General features: G+C 37.7%; 1 protein-coding gene across 1 annotated transcript in view; it reads right to left on the bottom strand.

Annotated features, from left to right (window-relative positions):
• The window catches only part of CSRNP3 (cysteine and serine rich nuclear protein 3), a 213,833-nt gene extending 210,342 nt beyond the window's left edge, over positions 1 to 3,491 (bottom strand). Inside the window, exon 1 of the mRNA XM_040475251.1 lies at positions 3,388 to 3,491. The gene's annotated coding sequence lies outside the window, so the exon portion shown is untranslated. The remainder of the gene's footprint in view (positions 1 to 3,387) is intronic.
• Positions 3,492 to 22,520: the final 19,029 nt, after the last annotated feature.

Here is a 22,520-nt window from a genome sequence, read left to right as displayed (position 1 = left end):
CAATAAAGAGGCATTACTAACAAACTGTATTTTAAAATCATCTGCAGCTGAGAGTCAGCCTGTACAATGCATTATTCTCAGGAACCTGACACACACTTAATTTTGATCGTGCCTAAAATAAGGGTTAGTTGCCCAGGTTGCATAATCCATCTGATTTGTTAGTGTGTTCTTTAATGTCATCTGTCTTTAGGCTGAAAGAGCTGCCATTGAAGTGCTTTGCTCATGTTAATTGATGAAAACTAAGTGCTTCCCATCACCCTAACTCTTTTTGAAAAATAATGTTCTGACATACCAAATTAATTTAAGTAATGTATTGGCTAGATATTAAATATATTAAAATATAGTTTAAGCATGTGGCACTTTATTTGCTACATCGCTAACAATAAATCTAAAAGACTGAGGTTAATAATGGAAATAAACTATTATATGTCAAAAACATTTAAATGAGAGGGAAAAGACAGTTAGGAATCTCACCTGAATTATAACAGAATAATAGGAGAGACAGAAAAGCTTTATGATGATTTTTCTCTCTCACCAATTAGCTAAGAGAAAAAAATTTATAATGAAAATATTTGTATTTATGTATTTATTTCTGAAAATGTTTTAATTTAGGAAATTGCTTAGGGTGAAATATGATGATAGTTGTGTTTTTATTTCTTATTTTTAAAAAAGGCACACAGAATGAAATTTTATTTCCAAATACAGCAAAAGTCTTCAAATAAAACAAAAAGAATATATTTCTATTTATAATAATTCCTTTTAAATTTCAAATACATTATGTTAATAATATTAAAACAGCTGTAAGTTGTTGTATCTATTTTGTATATATTAGATTTTGTATATATTAGATTACAAAGGTAAGGAAATGACAGCATTATAGTAACAGTATGGACATTAAGTTTAAAAATGTCCTAATCTGTCAAAATATGAATTTAATCCTGTTCACTATCCATAGCCTGAACATTTATCTCAAGCTTTTCTTTTTATGATTAAAATGACTGATGCATTAAAATATGTTTCTTAATTTTATTGTCTCATTCAGTGTGCTACTAACCAGTACGAACATGAAGAGAAAAAGGAAAAGTATTATGCAAAGGGAACACACACACCATAGAACATAGAAAGAACTATATTTGAATCTTAAAAACGCTCTAAGGGAAAAACAAATGGTCTTGCTTTTGCCATTTCTCACAGAACAGCCTTACATGGTTTTCATTTGCCTTGTTTCATCCTTCACTTGGACAGGAAGCCCTTAACTGTTTTCTTTCATGCTTTTTTTTTCCTCTCCTGCCTCCACTCCAGCAAGCGCGCGCGCGCGCACACACACCCCCAACACACACCCGCCTCCCCGCCCCCGCCCCTCTTTTTCGTGTAGTCTCTGCAGTGAAAGCTACCATAGTTATCTCATGGAGTCGTCGCATGCAGACGCCTCATGCAGACGTCTGCCAGTGGATGATAGCAAATGCTGATTGAGAAAGGGTTTATCTACTTTTCATCCAAAATATGTGAGCCATTAAGGAAATTATAAAAAGCAGCAACAATATACTCTGGTTTTATTCAGAACCTTTCCCTTAGCGATTATTAAAAGGATGATATTTTTAGCCAAAGAAAGCAAAATGCATCTGCAGCAGCTGGTTTCCAAGGAAACAGAATAATTTAAAACCATGTGGAACTCTGCTCTCTAATTTTCATCAATTCCCCTTCATTCCTGGAGGTAGCTTTACTCAGAATTTATAATTTCCAAAAAATATAACTGCCTTGATTTATTTTTTTCTAACACGTTTTGGGAGGTGACTGTCCGGTCTCACAGATCACCTTAAATTACAACCTAGGAATAGATTAATTTCTACCTTCATTTTGTTTTAAAAACCAAGATCAGAAGATTCCATCAATAATTAGAAACATGGCAACATCACAGTACCTTATAATGATGTTTGAAATCCAGAAATAGTTCAAAACAAACCAGGCAAGTGTATTTGCTTGGGTCAATATGACATAAGTGTGTGAACATACTATCAGCTTTATTTAGTACGTTTAGGAAATTTAAGATAGTTCTCCATTCATTTAGGTAATCTTTCCTAATATTCAGTAATTTTTCTCCCTCTCTTTTTTTTTAATTTTGCAAGAACTGTTATGTTTTTGTCTTTCACTCAAAAACAAAATCCATTCTCAAATGAAAACAAAAAGCAAAAACAAGATAAAGAAATTCTTAGATATTATATATATTCATCCCTATTAGTTTGTGATTCAAAGGAAGTATTAAAAAATATTTGAATGCATCATTTACACCAGTGAAAGACTTTTATTTTATTATAATCAACAAGTATTAATTGTCCATGTGCCCAAGTCAGTAGTAATATTTCTTAAAAGCTCAGTTTTAATGAGGTTCCCCCTCCCTTAATTGACCCATATTTATGAATTAAAATAACTATAAAATTAAATGACTTGTAGTAAAATTATTTTTCTTCTTTTTACTGTAAGTGTGTCATTTAGTCTACATATTTAGAACTCTAGCTTATTTTCCCTAAGGGAAAATAAAAGGCAATATTAAGAGATACAAGCAAATCCTAACTTCTGAGCTGTTAAAAAAAATGACTGCCCTAGTGATATCACCAACAATATAAATGCTGCAAAGGAACCCTTATCTAGATATATCTGACTGATAAATGAAACTGCCAATGAAATTTGCCTATTAAGATGCTATTTTTTTACAGAAATGCTTAATGCTTCAGAAACAGGTTTCTGAGCTTTTAAAATGAAAACGGCCCTATGCATGTTGATAAACAGAGTTGTTTATCACATAAGCTTACAATTTACTAAATAAAATGACACAACCACTCAAAATCACGAGATTTATCAAGAGGAGTAAGTTAAATAAAAGAGCTTAAAAGCACACAAATCATTCATTCTAAAGTAGTGCTTAAAGAGTCTACAACCTGCAAAAATTATTTTCCTAGACCACTTACTGTACTGTTAATATTGAAAGACACCACATGAAATTTTATGTCGTATATTCAGAGAAAACTCCATTTTCCCAGAACCTGTGGAATTTACCGGGCTGTCCTCATCCTTCCTTTCATTCCCAATCACATAAACTTGAATAAAGCAAAAAAGACCCACGGTGACTCATTTTCTCTATTAATTTCGCTTCAATAACACTTTCCTGGAAAGTTATCCAGGGTTAAGACATGCCTCTGGGTTTTTTATCAGCTAGTGGTGTTGCAGAGAGAAGAAACAGCTCAGCCAAAGCTCCCTTAAACAATGAATGGGACACACTTTCGGGAAATGTCTGCAGAATAATGTTCGTATCATAAAATTGTCTCAATAGGCACTGAGAAGCATTCTAGTTTGAAGAAAAAGATTTTTTTTTTCCTTTTTTGCTCTTACCTGTAAATATGGTTTCTGTACTTCAGCTCCGTCAGAACAGACTGAAGAGTTCACGCCTCCCTCGTCGATCCATCAGGCAGCAGCCGACCAATAACAAAGCCAGATCCTGGCTTCTCAGGCTCCTGCTCCTGCTCTGCTTCCATCCCAGGTTTCCTCCCACCCCCACTCTCTTAGAGGGCAAATCTTTGCAGCTGGGAGAGAGGAAGGGAGTGGAGAAAAGGAATATGAAGAGGAAAGGAATAAAGAGATGAAAGATATTTCAAAGAATAGCTGCAAACTATTAAAATCTATCTATCTATCTATATATATATATATAAATATCTATCTGCGGATGAAGTCAGCCGAAGTAAAATGTCTTGCTTTGGATTTAGGAAAATAGGGTTAATCAGTGTCTCAACCACCTGAAATCAAAGCAAAAGACTCAGGATAAAACCTAGGTAAATTGCCTATCTTTTCAGCTCCCACTGATTTTTCTCTGGGGGGAAAAATGATCTCTTCGTTGTACATTTTGATATGTAGATAGAGGAGGTTGAGACTGAATATCGAGATAACATTATGCATATGTAGTTTGCAAAGAGATAAAATTAAAATGAATCAAGACCCTTTAGGCTGATATAAATGCAAATGTATTTGCATTTCAACCTCTGGCACTGTTTCCATTTAAAACCAGTTTCAGAGTCTAATCAGTATGAAAAACATATTTCATCCTGAGAATTAAAATATTTAAATATTGCAAAGTTATGTGGTTTGCATTACTTTAGATTCCTTAAAAGCTGACATCAATTTGCCTTTGTGAATAATGGAGCTTGTTAAAGATTAAAAAGGGATCAGCCACTTAGTTGCCTGTCTCAAAGTGACTAATTGAACTCCAATTTTATTCTCATAACCTTCGGCAAAATCATTTCACTTTTGAACTAAGAGCATGATGTGTATAAAAGGACAACCGAGGAAAACATCAAGTTACAATTCTTTCAGGCAACAAAGCAAATTCACCCACAGCCTTAAAGAGGTCAGGTTGGGACTAACAAAGAATTGAAACTCTACACAGATTTTATACAAGAGAATATAAACCAGGGTTCCTTAAGATAAAAAGTGTTATTGATTGAGCTTCTGCTAGGAAAGTTGGCCTGAAAAAGTTTACTTGGGGAGGTATAAATTAAACAATAGATGTTTTCTCCACCTCGTGGTATGTATTGTCTACCTGAGATATTATAGGTTTTGGTATTCGATTTCTTAAATCAGTAATGTATCCTCACGGAAATAAGACCAGAGGGAGGAAAAAGGAAAAGAAGTGGAAAGAAAGTATTCTTTATCTCTGAGAGTAACTGGCATGGGAACAAATCATTGGTAATCCAGAAATAACGGGTTGGGGATACTGAAAGGGTTTGGGGTATCAGTCTTTTTAGCGGGGAGTGGCTGGTAACTTGACCCGAAACTGACTTTAGATAGAAGTGCACTGATTTCACTTTGTGTATGCAGTTATTTCGAGTAGATTTGGGGGGCTCTACTAGAAATACAGAGAAGGTTACACTATACTTTATTCCCACCTAACGCTACTCTACTGTGGAAAATGCGTTCAAAGCCTCTGTGTTCCTATTGCTAGGAATTGCTGGAGGAATCCCTAAGGCAGCATTTTTTTAAAGTGAGGGCTGGGGGCTGTCTATATCAGAATCATTGCTGAGAGCCTCATTCAAAAGGCGGAGCTGTGGGCCTCATTCCAGATTTAAGGAATCAGCATTTGAGGAATTTGTGACTCAGCATTTTTAGCAAACTCTCCCCGGGTGATTTTTATGCCAACTGTGTAGGTAGCAATCCCCAGGAGTCAGGTATTCCTTGGACACAAACTCTAACCAGGTTTCATCATTATTTCAGAGGAAGAAAAAGAGGTTGGGTGGGGGAGGGAGGTTAATAAGTTTAGCTCTGACATTTTGAATTTTTTGAATATCCAGATTGAAATATTAAGTAGCCAGCTGATATGATGGATAGGTCTGGAGTGTAGGTGTGATTTGGAAATCATCTAGGGCATGGGTAAAGAAAGCACTGAGAGTGGATGAGTGCCCTTACGTCAATGCTTCTCAAAATTGTGGCCCCAAACTCCTTTAACAGAATTAAAAATGCAGACTAATGGACTCCACCCCAAACCTACTGAATCAGAATCTCTGGAGTGAAGTTTAGGAAGCACCATTTCTTTTTTTTTTTTTTTTTTCAACGTTTATTTATTTTTGGGACAGAGAGAGACAGAGCATGAACGGGGGAGGGGCAGAGAGAGAGGGAGACACAGAATCAGAAACAGGCTCCAGGCTCTGAGCCATCAGCCCAGAGCCCGATGCGGGGCTCGAACTCACGGACCGCGAGATCGTGACCTGGTTGAAGTCGGACGCTTAACCGACTGCGCCACCCAGGCGCCCCGGAAGCACCATTTCTAATAAATTTCCCGGCTAACATTCTTTGTGCACTGAAGTTTGAGAACCATCACCCTAGAAAGAGAAGTAGATGGAGGATGAAAGTCTGGGGTATACTTGCATTTAGGAACAGAGTAAGTGGAATGAAGAAAAGATTATGAGAAAAACAGTTAGCCAGGAGGAGAACCAAGAGAGTGGTCTAGCAAAATCCAAAGGAGTGAAGAATTTTTGGAAAGATGCCCAATCAAAGGGTAGGGTCTTTCTAGTGCCTTGCTATACAAAGTGCAGTTTAGGGGGTGCTATACAAAGTGCAGCACCTGGGTGGCTCAGTCGATTGAGTGTCCAACTCTTGCTTTTAGTTCAGGTCATAAACACAGTGTCATGGGATCAAGCCCTGTGTCGGGCTTCACACTGAGTGTGGAGCCTGCCTAAAATTCTCTCTCTCTCTCTCTCTCTCTGCTCCTCTCCCCAGTTTGCATGCTCTCTCTCTTTCTCTCAAGAAAAAAGAAACAAAAACAAAAAAACAAAGAACAAAGAACAACAACAAAAAAAAAAAGACAAAAATCAAAACAAACAAACAAACAAAAGTGCAGTTTACTGAAGTCACTTCAGGCATCCCCTGGAGTCCGTTTTCATGAAGAATCACAGGCCCCATCCAGGTAAATTGAATCAGAATCTTCATTTTAATAAGATCTCCAGAGGAGTGGTATGCACATTTAAGTTTTATTCTTTATTCATTTATTTTTTTGTCATTGAAATATATTTGACATATATGGTGTAAATTTAAGGTGTACAACATGTGAATTTGATACATTGTATGTAATATGATTGTCATTGTAGTGATCATTGGCACCTCTATCATGATACATGGTTATCCTTTCTTTTTAGTAGTTGGAATAATGAAGTTCTAGTCTCTTAGCAAGTTTGATGATTATAATACATAGCGTTGTCTATGTTGCACTATACGTTATGTCTCTAGGGCTTATTTACCATTTGTTGTACATTTGTACCCTTAAACAACATCTGTCCTCCCCCGCCACCCTCCCCCCCCCACCCCCTGGTAACCACAATTTTCTCAGATTTTACAAGTTTGGCTTTTTTTTAAATTTTTTTTTAACATTTTATTTATTTTTGAGACAGGGAGAGACAGAACATGAACAGGGGAGGGTCAGAGAGAGGGAGACACAGAATCTGAAACAGGCTCCAGGCTCTGAGCTGTCAGCACAGAGCCCGACGCAAGGCTCGAACTCACGGACCGTGAGATCATGACCTGAGCGGAAGTCGGCCACTTAACCGACTGAGCCACCCAGGCACCCCATGGCTTTTTTTTTTTTTTGATTCCACATATAAGTAATACCACACAGTACTTGCCCTTCTCTGACTTGAGTTTTTAGCAGCACTGTTGTCTCCCATTGAATTTGACTTTTAGTTCTTGGTGGCATTGCAAGTAAGCAGTTTCAGTGGAGTGGTTGGGGCCAGAGGCAGATTGAAGTGGTTTTTAAGAATGAATGGGAGATAAAAAAAATGAAGACAAGTACAGTGCTTACACAACCAGAACAAGGATCTTCTAGCACACTGATCACCAGGCTGTCTCAATTCAAAGAAGCTGGATATGAACAGTGGCATAAAGTGCCCTAGCCTGCTGATGCACGTCTCTGCCTTGACCACTCTGACAGAAGTGATAAGAGTAGCAGAGGCTGACGGTGAGAGAGGAGACACTTTCCTAAGGAATAGTGACAGTTGGACTCTTGATCACCACAGGAGCTCAGCTGCACATGGCCAAGAGCAAAGGTAACAGACCTTCCAAGACTAGTCTGTGTGACTTTCAAAATCCTTCATGACAAGGCGATATTACAAAATCTCTAAAGGTTAAATACCATTATTAAATAATTTAAGAATTCTTAAAAACCTGGAAAATAAAGATAACCCAAAGGAATAAAAGAATTGCCAGTCTTTAAGGAAGTCTCAGAATTAGAGTGGGCTGTAACAGGAAGGGACTTCAATATTTTATATATTAACAGGGAGAAGCTTCCTCCAGTTGAGCTGTAGAGCTAAGGCTTCAGGATAATACAAATGACCACTGAGGAGATAGATGAGGCTTGGCACTCCAAATGATTAAATAAAAATTATTCATGCTTAACTGGCTAAAGAGATTATCTTAATAGAACGTATATTTTTGAAAGTCAAGGACTTGCCAAGTGAATGGAATTGGGACCACTGTGAGGAGCCAAAGTCCAGAGGCACCCAAAATGACACCACCCAGAAGCAAAGAGACCTCTGCAAGGAACCAAACTGTCAGAGTTAAAAGATTTCAAATAAATGAAGTGTAAGCTGAAGGATCAATGGAACTATTTCACATCTCTGGTCTCATAAGCATGTGAAATGTTAAAAAAAATATGTAGAAAATTATTTTTTTATTCCAACTTCACTGAGGAAGTCATAAAAGGATTTCTAAATTGCTTTTTGAAACTGAGATTGAGAAATATCAAATTAAAAGATGTTAAATACTAAGACTCAAAAAAAAAAAAAAAAAAAGGAGTACTAAGACTCCTTAGTAAACAGACCAGCAGGACTTTTTGGCAAACACCCAAATGTTTGTAAGAACTCAAGGATAAAATTTGGTGCAACTGGCCAAAGTATTTTGCATATCACTGTAAGTTGCCTGGGTGCCAGGAGACGAGTAGACCATCAAAATTTTCTACCCATGTGAGAAGACCATGATAACCATCGGACAGTAAGAGACGCTCAATGATATTTAATAAAATCACTTAGGGTTCAATACAACTTAATAAGAATCTCTTCATTAGTTGCTTGTAGAAGATTAATGATGTAATTCTAAAAGTGTAAATTCACAAATATGTATTAAGCATTTTATGTGAAAAATACTGTTCTTGATATTAAAGCACTACCGTAAACAAAACCAAGACTCTGATTTTATGAAATCTCCATTCTAATGGAGGCAAATTATATCTCATATATACACATATGATCTATACTATAGAACTGGAGTGCTGAATCAAGCAGTCTGTAGACACTCAAAATAAACAGCAGATGTACTTCCTACCCTTGAGATGCATCCCAGCAGAATGCATAACAGAGGATTATGGACTACAGCGATAACTAGAATAACTAGAGCAAACGTGAGAATGTATGATTGTGAGAAAAAAAATGTGTCTTAAGATCTCTTGGTTAAAATGTTTAAAGAGTATAAATCTTTGGAGGGGTGCCTGGGTGGCTCAGTTGGCTAAGCATCCAGCTTCAACTCTGGTCATGATCTCGGGTCCATGAGTTCAAGCCCCACATCGGGCTCTGTGCTGACAGCTTGGAGCTTGGAGCCTGGAGTCTGCTTTGGATTCTCTCTCTCTCTCTCTCTCTCTCTCTCTCTCTCTGTCTGTTCCTCCCTCACTCAAGCTCTGTCTCTCTCAAAAAATAAATAAACATTAAAAATTTTTAAAAAGAGTATAAATTTTTATGTGGGTAAGGGCAATTGTTAAACATTGCTTTCAAAACTATCAAAAGTATGACATTTAAGTTAGAAAAGGATTATGGAAAACTGCGTATCAAGAATTTTCTTAGTGAGGAGATGCTGTGGATAACAATAAAATTGATAACATAGTTTCCACAGGGCTTCATACTGAAAACAGCTGCAAATAGGGTTGTTAATCTTGCAGTAATTAAGCAATATTAATACAATTCTTGAGGAACAGTAAAATATCCAAGTGTTCTGATTATATTTATATTTCCTGGAGAGTGCCATAATAAATAAATGAGAATAAGCTATAGAGAATTTTACAGGTCAGCATGAATGAACAATAAAGTAGTAGGTGGTTTTAATTAGGGGTAGATTAAAGTTATAACTTAAGGACAAGTAATTTAAACTTCAAAATATGATGGTGTTTGAACATCATTTATAACTCAGGGAAAGATGATCACTTTGGTGCCTAAAGACTTATTTCTTGTTGTCTACACTTGAAATACCATAGTAGTTACTGGTTATCACATTTCAAGAAAGACATAGAATTAGAAAATATCTAGACAAAGGCAAGTCAAGTGACCACTGGAATTATGGGTTTTCAAATGATTTTGGCCATGAGATTTGGATGATTTGAAACTAGTACAAAATGGAAAAAAAAGACATAATCCAAGTCTTTAAAATATTGATGATTGTGGATAATGTCAACAGAGATTTCTTTACCAGATTATAGGCCGTTTGATCACCTGGAAGAGAGATCATTTCATGATCAATATAAACAAGTAATTATTTCCACTTCCTCTCCTCCCAAATACTCCACATCTGAATTACCCAACATCGATGGGAAATGCAGTGATTTAGACTGGACTGCTTTTAAAATAATTTAAGGTTTTTCTTTTTTTTTTTTTTAAAGATTTTTTAACGTTTATTTATTTTTGAGACAGAGAGCGACAGAGCATGAATGGGGGAGTGTCAGAGAGAGAGGGAGACACAGATTCTGAAACGGGCTCCAGGCTCTGATCTGTCAGCACAGAGCCTGAGGCGGGGCTCGAACTCACGGACCGCGAGATCATGACCTGAGCCGAAGTTGGACGCCCAACCAACTGAGCCACCCAGGCGCCCCTTAAGGTTTTTCTTTAAGAATTCTAAAACATGGATGAATTGTATTTAATATTTAAATATACAGTACGTAGCCCAGGAAGTGGCAAATAATAAGTGTTCAAAAGAGTGGAAAGATAACAGATGAACATAGGGGAAGAGAAGGAAAAATAAGATAAAACCAAAGAGGGAGGCATACCATCAAATACAGAGAACAAACTGAGGGTTGTTGGGGGTGGGGCTGGGCTAAATGGGTGATGGACATTAAGGAGGGCATTTGTCAGGAGGAGTACTGGGTGTTATATGTAAGTGATGAGTCACTGAGTTCTACTCCTGAAGCCAAGACTACACTGTATGTTAACTAACTTGAGAATAAAATAAAAATAAAAATAAAAACTATTTGTTTAAAAAAATTCACAGCAAGAATGAGAGTGGAGTTTGGAGAACACGTAGAGAAAAAGAAAGGAAACAAAAAGAAAAGAAAGAACGAAAGAACACATACAGGCACAAATCAGAACCGTATGGATAAACTGATCTTGTCTTAACTTTGGCTACCCTTTAGCATTATATAAAAAAAGAATTTCAAACTCTATGAGCAATGCCAACTTCTGGAACAAGGAGGTGAGATATAGATCCTAGAAATAAACAAGAAGTAACAGCCTTGTGAACCAGACTGAAACTGCTACTCTCCTTGGGTATTCATCTAGCTAATGATTCTCTGTCCAGAATATTCAGAGATGAATAAAAGTAGGGGAAAGCAAAATAGTGCCAAGCTCCTTAATAGGAAACAATTTGGCAGGTGATAGAGAGAGAGAGCCCAACTAACACGGAAACATGCAAAGCATCTCTAAGATGCCTGCTGATTTCTGGTTAGGTATCAGAGCCAAGAAGTTGAAAGGAAGCTTGCATTTACGGCTGGTGAAGAGTACAGAGAAAGCCTTTACTAAAGTGTGAGTTGGCTTTCCCCCAAACATTACATTACCCTTGAATGGAAAATTGATCGGATGACATATGGTGATAACATCTGCCACCCATGGATAAAGCCGTAGTGCCATGTGGGTGGTAATGGAAGCTGTAATAGTGAGGGTGGAGAATTTAATGACAGTATGTAACACTGAGGAAAGTAACAGCAATCTGAAAGAAAGGAACAATTTGTGTAAATCTTTATGATGGGTACTTCAGGACTATACATCCTGTTCTGTAGTCATCTCAGAGGGAATGATAGAAATGAAAGGTGCTTTGTCATTTTATTACCTCCAAGTTGATCTCAGCCACAACCCCTAGGGAAGCATTTCTCCTTTAGCGTCATGCATAGGCACTCTTTCCTTATCAGTGAATAGATATTTATTACGAATCTGAGATGATCATAGCAGGAAATTGTAGCAAGTCAGGGCTATTTATATTAAAGATAAAAATGAGGGCAAACACATTACTTCCTAGAATTTCTAAAACATATTATTTACATATGAGTTTCCAGTAAGTAAATGAAAACTAGCAAAATAATAATGTTTTATAAGTGAAATATTTAAGTCCATTTGTTTTGTCCTACTCATACAGGGAGAAAATAAATGGTATCCTCAGCTGCATACTGCAAACAGAAGAGTTTTATTTGTAAAACAGCAAAAAGATCACGGAAAATCTTGCCATGGTCTTACAATAACATGAGGTTTGGCCAAAATTTCCTGTGGAATTCAAAATTTTGAAATGTCAGCAGGCATGCTGATAGACACTGGCAGTAAAAATTTTTCAGGTGAATCTTCTTTTTCTCAAAATGTCCTTCAAAACCGAGAATCCTAACACAATTTTTAAAAGTGTTCTTGATTGGTTCAAAGGTAGTTCTCAGTTTCTGTAAATTTCAAAGAAAAGCTTTTGATTCTCCTCTCTCTTAAAGTAAAGGAAAGCAGCGGCTGATCTACTCTGACACCGAGTAGACCCTAAACTTACTTCTTAAAGCAATCCAGGGAGGGTAATTGGCTAGGGCCAATTTTTTCATCCAGTTAAAAAAATCTTTTTTAAGTTTTTTATTTATTGAGAGATGGAGAGACAGAGAGACAGAGAGAGGGGGAAGAAGAGAGAATCCCAAGCAGGCTCTTCACTGTTAGTACCAAGCCTGACATGGGGCTTGAACTCACAAACCATGAGATCACGATCTGAGCCGAAATCAAGAGTTGAACACTTAACCAACTAGCCACTCAGGAGCCTCTCATCCAGTTTAAATTTTTTGATCCAGTTTAAATCAGTCCAGTCGAAATCACTGCATTCCCTTACCACTCACACACGCACAGTTCTGAAGTCTTTGCACCGTTCTAGTTTTTCTTCCTAGCTCCATTCGCAAGAACAAAAATGACATCAAGATTTTAAGTTCTAATCTCCCCAAAGCAGATGCTGTGAAGTGATTATTATTATTGTTATTATTATTATTATTTTATAAATATCAGCTTGCTGTCGTGAACTTCTTTGAAGCAAAGGATTAAGAATAAACTCGTAAACTTACAAAAGGATAAAAATGAATAGGGTAATGTTCTGTGATATTTTTCTCATCTAAGTGTTTGATATGAAGCAATTGATTGGTGACAGGCATACACAATAAAATGTCTCAGCTACCTACCTGTGTGGGTTTCAGGAAAACTTCTTCTGAACTAAAACATATATACTTTCTTTGAGAGGAATAAGAAGTTAATATGTTTGAAGGCCTATTATATAAAAGAACTGTAGTAGAGAAATAGCAGAAAAATCAGAAAAAGATTAACTGCTTTCTAGTTGTGAAGATAAAAACACACCTTAAAATTATGGCAAGTCTACGTGCCAAGTACTATTTTATAATTCAAGGACCGCAGACACAAAAGTGTGTATTTTTTATAACTTACATGATAAACATTTGGGACCTAAATTAGAAAACAAATCCCTGTTTCTCATCTCAGATTTTCAGAATCAAACTCTTGGCATCTTTGGCCCAAGAAATCTGTATTCTTATAAGGTAATGTACATTATATTTTTAAGCATCTTATTAAAGATAATTTCAAATAGATACAAAATTAAGAATAGTTTCTGAAATAACTCCAATTTATCCATCACCCAGATTCAACAATAAACTCATAACTAGTACTGTGTCATTCATTTACCTATCCACTTCCTCAGGAAACACCTAGGTTAGCAAACTATAGGCGGTGGGTCTGTTGAGGGTTTAGGCTGGGCTGTATTTATGGACAAGGAATGCAAAGATGGGAATGTCCACCTGAAATCTAAGCAGTAAGTTCATTGGCTTGAGAATCGGGATTCTTGGTGGATGTTCACTGGACAAAGATGTCTTGATCTTTTGTGAATCAGGCACTTGTGGGAAACTGGTCTCAGTTCTTAAATTCCTTTCTTCTAAGGTCACATGCATGAGATTCTCCATTTCACTTCCTCTGGTTCCATTTTAGATTTAAATCTTTTCCCAATACTGTAGTAAAGAGGAGGAAAAAAAAATTTTCATCTACCCTCTGCATTCTTGGCTGAGACCCCTGTAACAACTGACAGATTAACATAAGAAAAACAAGCAGAGGTTGATTAGTATGTATCCCTCATTTACAATAAGAGGTTCTCAGGTTAAAATGAATACTACCCAAGGTGGTCTAAATACTGTCTTCAGCTAAAGATGAAAGAAAGGTCTCCAGGGGTGCCTGGGTGGCTCAGTCGGTTAAGTGTCCAACTCTTGATTTTGGCTCAGGTCATAATCTCACGGTTTGTGAAATCGAGCCCCCCACCCGCACCCCCTGCATCGGGCTCTGTGCTGACAGTGCAGAGCCTGCTTGGGATTCTCTCTCACCCTCTCTCTCTCTGCCCCTCCCCACCCTCAAAATAAATGAATAAACTTTTTTTTTTTTTAAAGAAGTTTCACAATCGAGAACCTGGGTTAAGTAGATATCACACTGAACCAGTCTCTTAGTCCTAAGAATAGATCAGTTAAACAGTTGTGTCTCATTTAGGAAATGGTGATGTAGGTGGGCTCCCAAAGTTAGGTTTATATAGTGGGAGCAATCAATTATCTAATAGGAGGTATTTACATGGAAGCAAAAGGAAAAAGAAAAACAAAAGTTAGCAATTTGAGTAGACTGTAAACCCAATTTGAGTCTGGAGGGCAGTCAGTTGAGATTTCTCCATGACAGGCTTGAAGCATCTTGTGCAGTTTGAATGTCTCTGGTGATGTCATCAGGTATTCTGGTGAACTTTCTGAGTGGCCCACACAGCAACAGGCAGGAGGCTTGTCCATACATGATCTGTTCTGGTGATTTCTCTTAAGTTTATGATGAGCCGTCCAACTTCAGCTTGCAGGGGTTTGGGAAAAGGATGACTTTTGTTCTTAGTTATTCTAGGTCAGAAGGGTAGGAGACAATCGGAAATGTTAGCTTAGAGAGTTGTAGCCAGATGTTTGAGGAAACTAAAAGAGTTCAGGATCCAGTCCAGCTTATAGATGTGATAACAAAACCTTTTCAAAGACAAAACACAGGACTAGCATCTGATATCCTCAGTGCGATAGTTTTCCGTTGAAACATAATTTTTCTATCTACAGTCACCCCTATTTCTATCAACGATAATCACAGTAAGACTAATTTGTTTGCAAAATAAATCCAATCTCATTAAACTTGGCCTGATTACTTACACAAGTGCAGCAAGAATGGTGATGACCATATATGTGCTTCTTAAGTCTGCTTTGCTGCAACTATTCATAAGAAATCTCAGACTGGATTTTTTTTTAACTTTTTTTTTTTTTTTTTTTTTTTTGAGACAGGGAGAGACAGAGCATGAACAGGGGAGGGTCAGAGAGAGGGAGACACAGAATCTGAAAAAAGCTCCAGGATCTGAGCTGTCAGCACAGAGTCTGACACGGGCCTCGAACTCACGGACCGCGAGATCATGACCTGAGCTGAAGTCGGCCACTTAACCAACTGAGCCACCCAGGCGCCCCTCAGACTGGATTTTTAAGAATCTCACAGCTAGGGAGCCAAGCCAGACACTTGCCATGAGATTCCACCTATAATACCTATAGATTTGGGTGAATTCCTCTCTTCTTAAGGTCCCTAAATATCCTGAGGTTCCTGAGCCTGCCAGGAAGTGACCTTCCTTACTCACATCAAAGGGTGCCAGAAAACCCTGAGAGCAAGAGACCAGGAGGGTTTTTTGTTTTTTGTTTTTTGTTTTTTTTTTGAAAGGGGCTTTATTGTCTGGACCTAGGCTCCTTAAAACTGGTCAGATCTGACTCTACGCACATCACTCTCAAATAGGATTCTGGTGAAAACTTGGTAACATAACTAACTTTTCCAAATGTGTCTTGTTGCAAGGAAAACAGATCCTTGTTGAACTTGCAAATAATGATACTGTCATGAAAACGAGGCTACTCAATTAGTTTCTAGTTTTGCTGACTGTATCTTCACAGGGCTATTTAACATGTTCCTCTGGTATTTGGATCTAGAGTTTTGATCACCTGAGGCTTTTTCTTCTTAGGTTATGTGTGTACCTTCTATCAGTAAAAGCATGAATTGGGCTTGTCTTTTTTGTTTGTTTTGTTTTTGATATTAGGTATTCATAATTATAACAGATCTGTTGGGTTTTTTTTGGAAGCTGAAAATTAGTGACAATCTAATCCTATCATTCCCTTCACATTTAATAAATGGGATTGAGAAACTTCAATTTTTATTCTGACTCAAGAGTTCATATGCACAAGGCAGAATAACTCCATTTTTCCTCTTTATCATTTTTCAAAATAATGACATAGAATAGATTAAAGATTATATATGTGCAGTTTTGCCAGAATTTAACAAATTCCCTTTTTAAGGAGTTTCTGCCATTCTGTGTAACCATCAGAATCATGCAGTGTTAGTGTTTATTTTGCCGCAGCCTCACTGAGGGAGTATTTTGTAAAGCTTTTGAAGTTTTGTCAATCGGATTGGCAATAAATGAGGTGTAGGATTTTTGAATACAGAATTTATGACACATGATTAGATCTAGTGTAACTTGGTATTTCCCAGAAAGAGGTGAGATACTTGCTGGATTTTAAACAAAAGAGGATGGAGAGTGTTATTGTTTCCGCAATAGAGTTTGGGAGGTACGTTCAAAGGCAGACGTTAGAAGACGTTAATAGTAAGAAAAGACAAGGGATATAGGCTTAGCAAACTCTAAAAAGCAAAATCCCCTAGGCGCTTCTAAAACTCTTCCTATTAAATCAACTGTTTTCTTTTTTATTTTTTCCTTAAAAGGAGTATTGTTCTCCTTAGAAAGAAGAAATGGAGGGGAGTGGATCTTGGGTTTGAGGGTGAAGAACATTTTTTCTAGGCTATCGAAATAAAGAAGCAGAAGTAAAGGAATTCAAGGTGGTTTCGGAACAGCTGTGGGTGTGGGGGGCTTCTTTGGACTCAGCCACATGACTGGTGTTGCAACTGGTGACTGGGTATAAATAGATGAAGTTTCAGGTCATTATCAATCTCTGAGACCTTCATCTGATAGGGATCTCAGACTAACCTCTTGATCCTCTTTGTTTTTGACCTGCTCGTCTGGCTCAAATAGCGGCAAAAGAAACCTTTATGCTGCCTCTAACTTTTAGGACTTTCTTTAAGGTTACCCAAATGGTCATGCTGAGCATGGGCATTTTAGAAGATCCTTAGTTCTTATGTTTATTTTTGAGAGAGAGAGAGAGAGAGAGAGAGAGAGAGCAGGAGAGAGGCAGAGAGCAAGGGAGACAGAATCTGAAGCAGCCTCCATGCTGTCAGCACAGAGCCTGATGTGGGGCTTGAGCCCACGAACTGTAAGATCATGACCTGAGTCAAGGTCAGATGCTCAGCGACTGAGCCACCCAGGTGCCCCCAGGAGATCCTGAGTTCTAGATCCCTTCCTTTTAGCATTCCCTTCACCTCCACTAGGAGGGACTGGATACAATAAATCTGCCTAGAGTTGTATAAGAGACAACACTCCTCATTTTTCTTTCTTCATGTTTCTATCTGCATCTTCTTCCAACCAAAACAGGATCTTGGATTGGAAATTCTGAGAGTTCCTCTGGAAAACCTGATTACAAAATCTTTTTTTCTTCAGCCTGCCAAGGCACACATTTCATGAGCTTTCTAGATAATTGGGCCTGAGAAATAACTTTTTGGCAAAGAGTAAATTGGTCTCGGGCCAATACTGGGTCTCTAGGAAAGATTGCTTAAAAAGGAAATTCCAAGAAAGTTATGATGCGGGAGTGGTCAGTGACCAGATAGGCATGTTTCCCTTTTATACGCCATTACCAGCATAGAAAAATATGTATTTTTCCACAGATGAAAACACTATTGTGTCATGGTTTACTCCTGTTTTAAGGCTTGAGGCTCAGATAATGGAGGGAGGAAGAAAGCCCCATTCCATTTTCGTGAGATGTTGCCCAGTGCACTCCATCCTGTACTTTCAACTCTGATGTGTGAAGCAAACGTTCATAGCCAGACAACTCCCCAGTTACCACACAGGTGCAGCTGCTGAACACAGCACTATTGCAACTAGTTTTGACAGCAGCCATTTGTGCTTGAAAAAATGTCTAATTTTTTGCTTCCCTCAGATGGTTTCACACTCCTGTAGCAAGCGGGGGCTTTTCTTATAACATGCATTTTGGGTCAGGCTACACCCATTTTTGGGAACCCACCAACACAAATGTTAATGATATGCAGATCTGGCCTTTCTTAAGATGGCATTGCATCAGCCAAATTCCATTTCCTGGGGAGGTTGCTAAGACAATTCATAAATCTTGCCAAATTTCATTAATGTGCTGAGTAGACCCGATGTTATCATATGGGTGTTTATCAGGAGCCAAATCTCTGTACATACATATTGATCATCTCCTTTTTGTGTTTTTCCTGACTACTGATTTCCATAAAAAATAGGAAGTTTAAGGAGTCTCAACAATGTGCGTTCCCTTTGAACAATATCTATCACAATATTTTTCTGTGGTTTCTCACATGAAAGTCAAATAACTTACCATTCTCAAGAGACAGTCTTATGGTTTAACGCAGACTCTAACTCCGCTGTTGGTCATAGGTCTTCTGTTACTATAGGTCATAAAAAAGTACCTCAGTGAAAAGTAGATTTGTTTTCAAAAGTTGGCAAACTAGACACTTCCATCTTTATGTCTCACAAGCTGTATACCTGTCTTGCCTTATCACCTGCCGTGGCTTCGTTCACTTTCTGGAATTCTAAGTTCATCATAATTTTCTAATTATGCAATACTCTCTCATTTGCATATATTCATAAATTTCATTTCCTCTGCTCTCTTCCAGACCAGATACTCTGTTCTCTTCAGACCAGACGCTGCCTGGTCTGAAGCCCTTCCTATTTCTTTCCGGAAGTCTTTGAGGGTGGAGAGGTGGTAGTGTCTCTTTGCCCTCTACCCCTCTCTGCTACAGACATGGGGTTATTATGTGGTAACTGTTTGCTTCATGCCTGACTCATACAATGTAGGTATAAATGGTTCTCAAATATTTTTTGAATTGGCGCACTGAAAGTAAAGACTTTTGGAGCATCTGGATGACTCAGTCAGTTAAGCATCTGACCAGCTCAGGTCATGATCTTATGGTTCTTGAGTTCAAGCCCTGCATGGGCTCTCTGCTTCAAATCCTCTGTCCCCTCCCTCTCTGCTCCCCACACCCACTCTCCCTCTCTCTCTCTCTCTCAAAAATAAATAAAATAAAAACATTAAAAAAATAAAGAAAATGAGGACTTTTTTGGTAAAATATATTCTACTTATGCCCCATATGCCAAAGCAGGAAAAATAATACCTAATGATAACAATACAGATCCTCCTCATTAGAAAGCTTTGAGGGTGGAATTTTGCATATATTATCTATAGAAATATGGACAGGCATCATCATATTTGTTATGGACTGAAAGTTTCTGTGCTGCACCCTCCCCCCCCACCATTTGAGTGTTAAAATTCTAATTTGCAATGTGGTGATATTAGGAAATGGGACCTTTGGGAGGTGACTCGGTCATAAGGGTAGAGATCTCATGAATGGGATTAATTTCTTTATAAAAGAAACCCCAGGATCTCTCTTGTGCCTTGTACCATGTAAGGACATGGCGAGAAGATGGCCTTCTATGAACCAAGAAACAAGATCTTACCAGATGCCAAATCTTGCACCTTTATCTTATATTTCTCAGTCTCCTGTGTCAGAGAAATTTCTTTTGTTAAAAGAAACAAAGAAATCTCATTTGTTTATAAGCCATCCAGTCTATAGTATTGTTATAAGCTGCCCATATGGATTAAGACAACATTTATACTGTAACATATACTAATCTTGAGGGAATATTTCAAAAATTATAAACCAAAATATTATTGAGTCAAACACATACCAGGTAGATGGGATTAGCCAAAAATTCTATGACCAACTAAGTAGGTAATGAAAGTAAGCTAAAAGTAATTAAAATTTTAAAGTAATAAATAACTTCAAGTAAAGACCTCAGAAAACTCAAGACATACTTATAGCAAAATGTTCCTGAAAAAAATTGAAGAAATTTCAATTATGTCTTTGTGTTTATGTTTGTAGAATAGGTTTGCAAAATTCCCAAGGGTTTTGAGGTAAATAGAACTTTTAGAACCTTAAAATCACTGAATGGATTCACAAAGCTCTTAGGAAAAAGACAATCATTCCCGACATTGCCTGTATTGTCCAGCACAGTCCGGCCTCGAATGTTTCACTCTGTTCATGCCATTCTCTCCCTTGCCAGAGCTGTCCCAGCCTCTTTGGATTTCCCTTAATTCTACCATACTTCTCTGCTTCCTGGCCTAGCTCTCCATCTGTGGGTGCTTTCTTTCACCTCCGGTCCCTTTCCTATTACATTCATCAACTTAATGCTTGCTTACACTTCAGAAAGCAGCTCAAATCTAAATTTGTCTTGCGCTGTCAGATTCTATCATGTTCCCCGTTTGTAGTTTTGTTCTAATGTCCTGTATTTGCACTTCCGAGTACATGTTACTATTTGTGTTTATATATTTGTGTGATAATTTCGTTAGTATCTGTTTCCTTAACCAGACTATAAGTTGCATGAGGTCAAGCAAGTATTTGATTTGCCCACCATTCAATCCCCAACATCTAGTACAATGCAGTTAAAAGCATGGATCCAGAGCCAGAGCTTTGACTCCAGTCCTGGTTAGATCACGTAAACCTCTCTAAGCCTTGGTTTCTTCTTTTGTATAATTCAATCAGTAATAATACCTTCTTTGTAGGGTTGTTTTTGTGCTTAAAGAGACAATATTTATAACATATATATGCTTATTACAATGCATGTAACAATTATAAATAAATACTAGATATTTTAAAAAAATATTTGATGAAAGAATAAATAAAACATTAATATAGATTTTTCTGTACATATTAGTAATGTACTGATTTTAGTTTATAAATACTGAATTTTAGGAACCCTTAGTAATTCAGTTTTGAGTTTGTAATTTAGCCCTTAGGTGTGTATAAAAGGGAAAGTCCATGGAAGTTTCTAGCATCTTTCCATCAAATGGAAGAAATAGTTTAGCACATCACGTACCCCTGAAAGCCCCCTGAGGGCGGCAGTTTTATTCATCATGGAATCTCCATTGTTTAGCGCTCTGGCAGAAGTGTAAAAAGATGTTGCAAAATATAACTGAATAAATAACGCTACTCCATGTCTATTTAAAGTTAGTTGGGTTCAAGACCAAACATCTAGTTTTATTCTTATCAGTTGATCTCAATTTATAAGGCATGGATAACTTGTTCAATGGGGGTAAGTAGGTGACTCAATTATTCAACTGACTACTTTACTAAATGTGAAATAAGTCCTAAACTTTGAAATGATGGAACAGAGTCTAAGTGCTTCCATTCTTTTCTGACAAAATTCAAAGGCAGGCAGAAACTACTAACCCTCATGAATCAGATGCAATCAGCGTCAAATTGAATTTAAGGCATATGTTGAATATACCATAGTCTGAATAAAAACTTTCTCTTTCCAGAAGTGACAGTAAACACACCTAATAGGAAGAATTTAATAAAAGAAATGGACACTTAATAACACAAGTAGTAGCTGGTGCATATTAAGCCCTCCATAAATACCCACTGAGTGAAGGAACAGGATGTGTTTATTTTGACTTCTCTTTTCAGTGTTTAGGTCTTGATGTTACAGCAGTAGTGAACAGTAAAACAGCTGGAGCCCCACAATTTGCACAGTATCCAAGGTAAAAGCAGGCATGTTTAGCACGGAAAGCATAGATGAAAGTCACCACCGACCAGCTTCTTCTAGAAACATTCAGACAAGCCCACCTTGGGGGAAAAAGAAAGAAAGAAAAGAAAGAAAGGAAGGAAGAAAGAAAATGGCATTAGAAGAGCAGGCCTTGCAAATAGAGATTAACAAATTCCCACCTAGCTGGGGGTTTTCTCTTATTATTTTTACAAGGTGGAGAAATTTTGAGAAACAAAGAACTGGATTTTCTGTATGTAAAGTCAGGTACAGGTACACACACACACACACACACACACACACACACACACACACAAAGCACACACATTTGTCTCTATGCTAAGTCCAGATCAGTGGTGTTTTCTTTTTAGTAATATGCCTGAGGAAAAAAAAATTCTTTTTTACTTTTAATTGTTTAATGTTTATTTCTTTTTAGAGAGAGAGAGAGAGAGACAGAACGTGACAGAGCATGGGCAGGGGAGGGGCAGAGAGAGAGAGAGAGAGACAGAGACAGAGACAGAATCAGAAGCAGGCTCCAGGCTCCCAACTGTCAGCACAGAGCCTGATGCAGGGCTCCAATGCATGAACTGTGAGATCATGTCCTGAGCTGAAGTCATCAGAGGCTTAACCAACTAAGCCATCCAGGTGTCCCCCCAAAAAACCATTTCTGGTAGGGGCGCCTGGGTGGCTCAGTCGGTTAAGCGGCCGACTTTGGCTCAGGTCATGATCTCGCGGTCCGTGGGTTCGAGCCCCGCGTTGGGCTCTGGGCTGACAGCTCAGATCCTGGAGCCTGTTTCAGATTCTATGTCTCCCTCTCTCTGACCCTCCCCTGTTCATGCTCTGTCTCTCCCTGTCTCAAAAATAAAACATTAAAAAAAATTTAAAAAAAAACCATTTCTGGTAAAGGTAATGCAAAGGATCAATATAATATTCCTTGAACACAATATCCTCTTGGGGAA

The sequence above is a fragment of the Herpailurus yagouaroundi genome, unplaced genomic scaffold (genome assembly GCF_014898765.1).
Source record: "Herpailurus yagouaroundi ecotype Mexico unplaced genomic scaffold, PumYag 140, whole genome shotgun sequence".
In the NCBI taxonomy this organism is placed as follows: Eukaryota; Metazoa; Chordata; class Mammalia; order Carnivora; family Felidae; genus Herpailurus; species Herpailurus yagouaroundi.
This window is presented reverse-complemented; position numbering and strand designations above follow the sequence as displayed.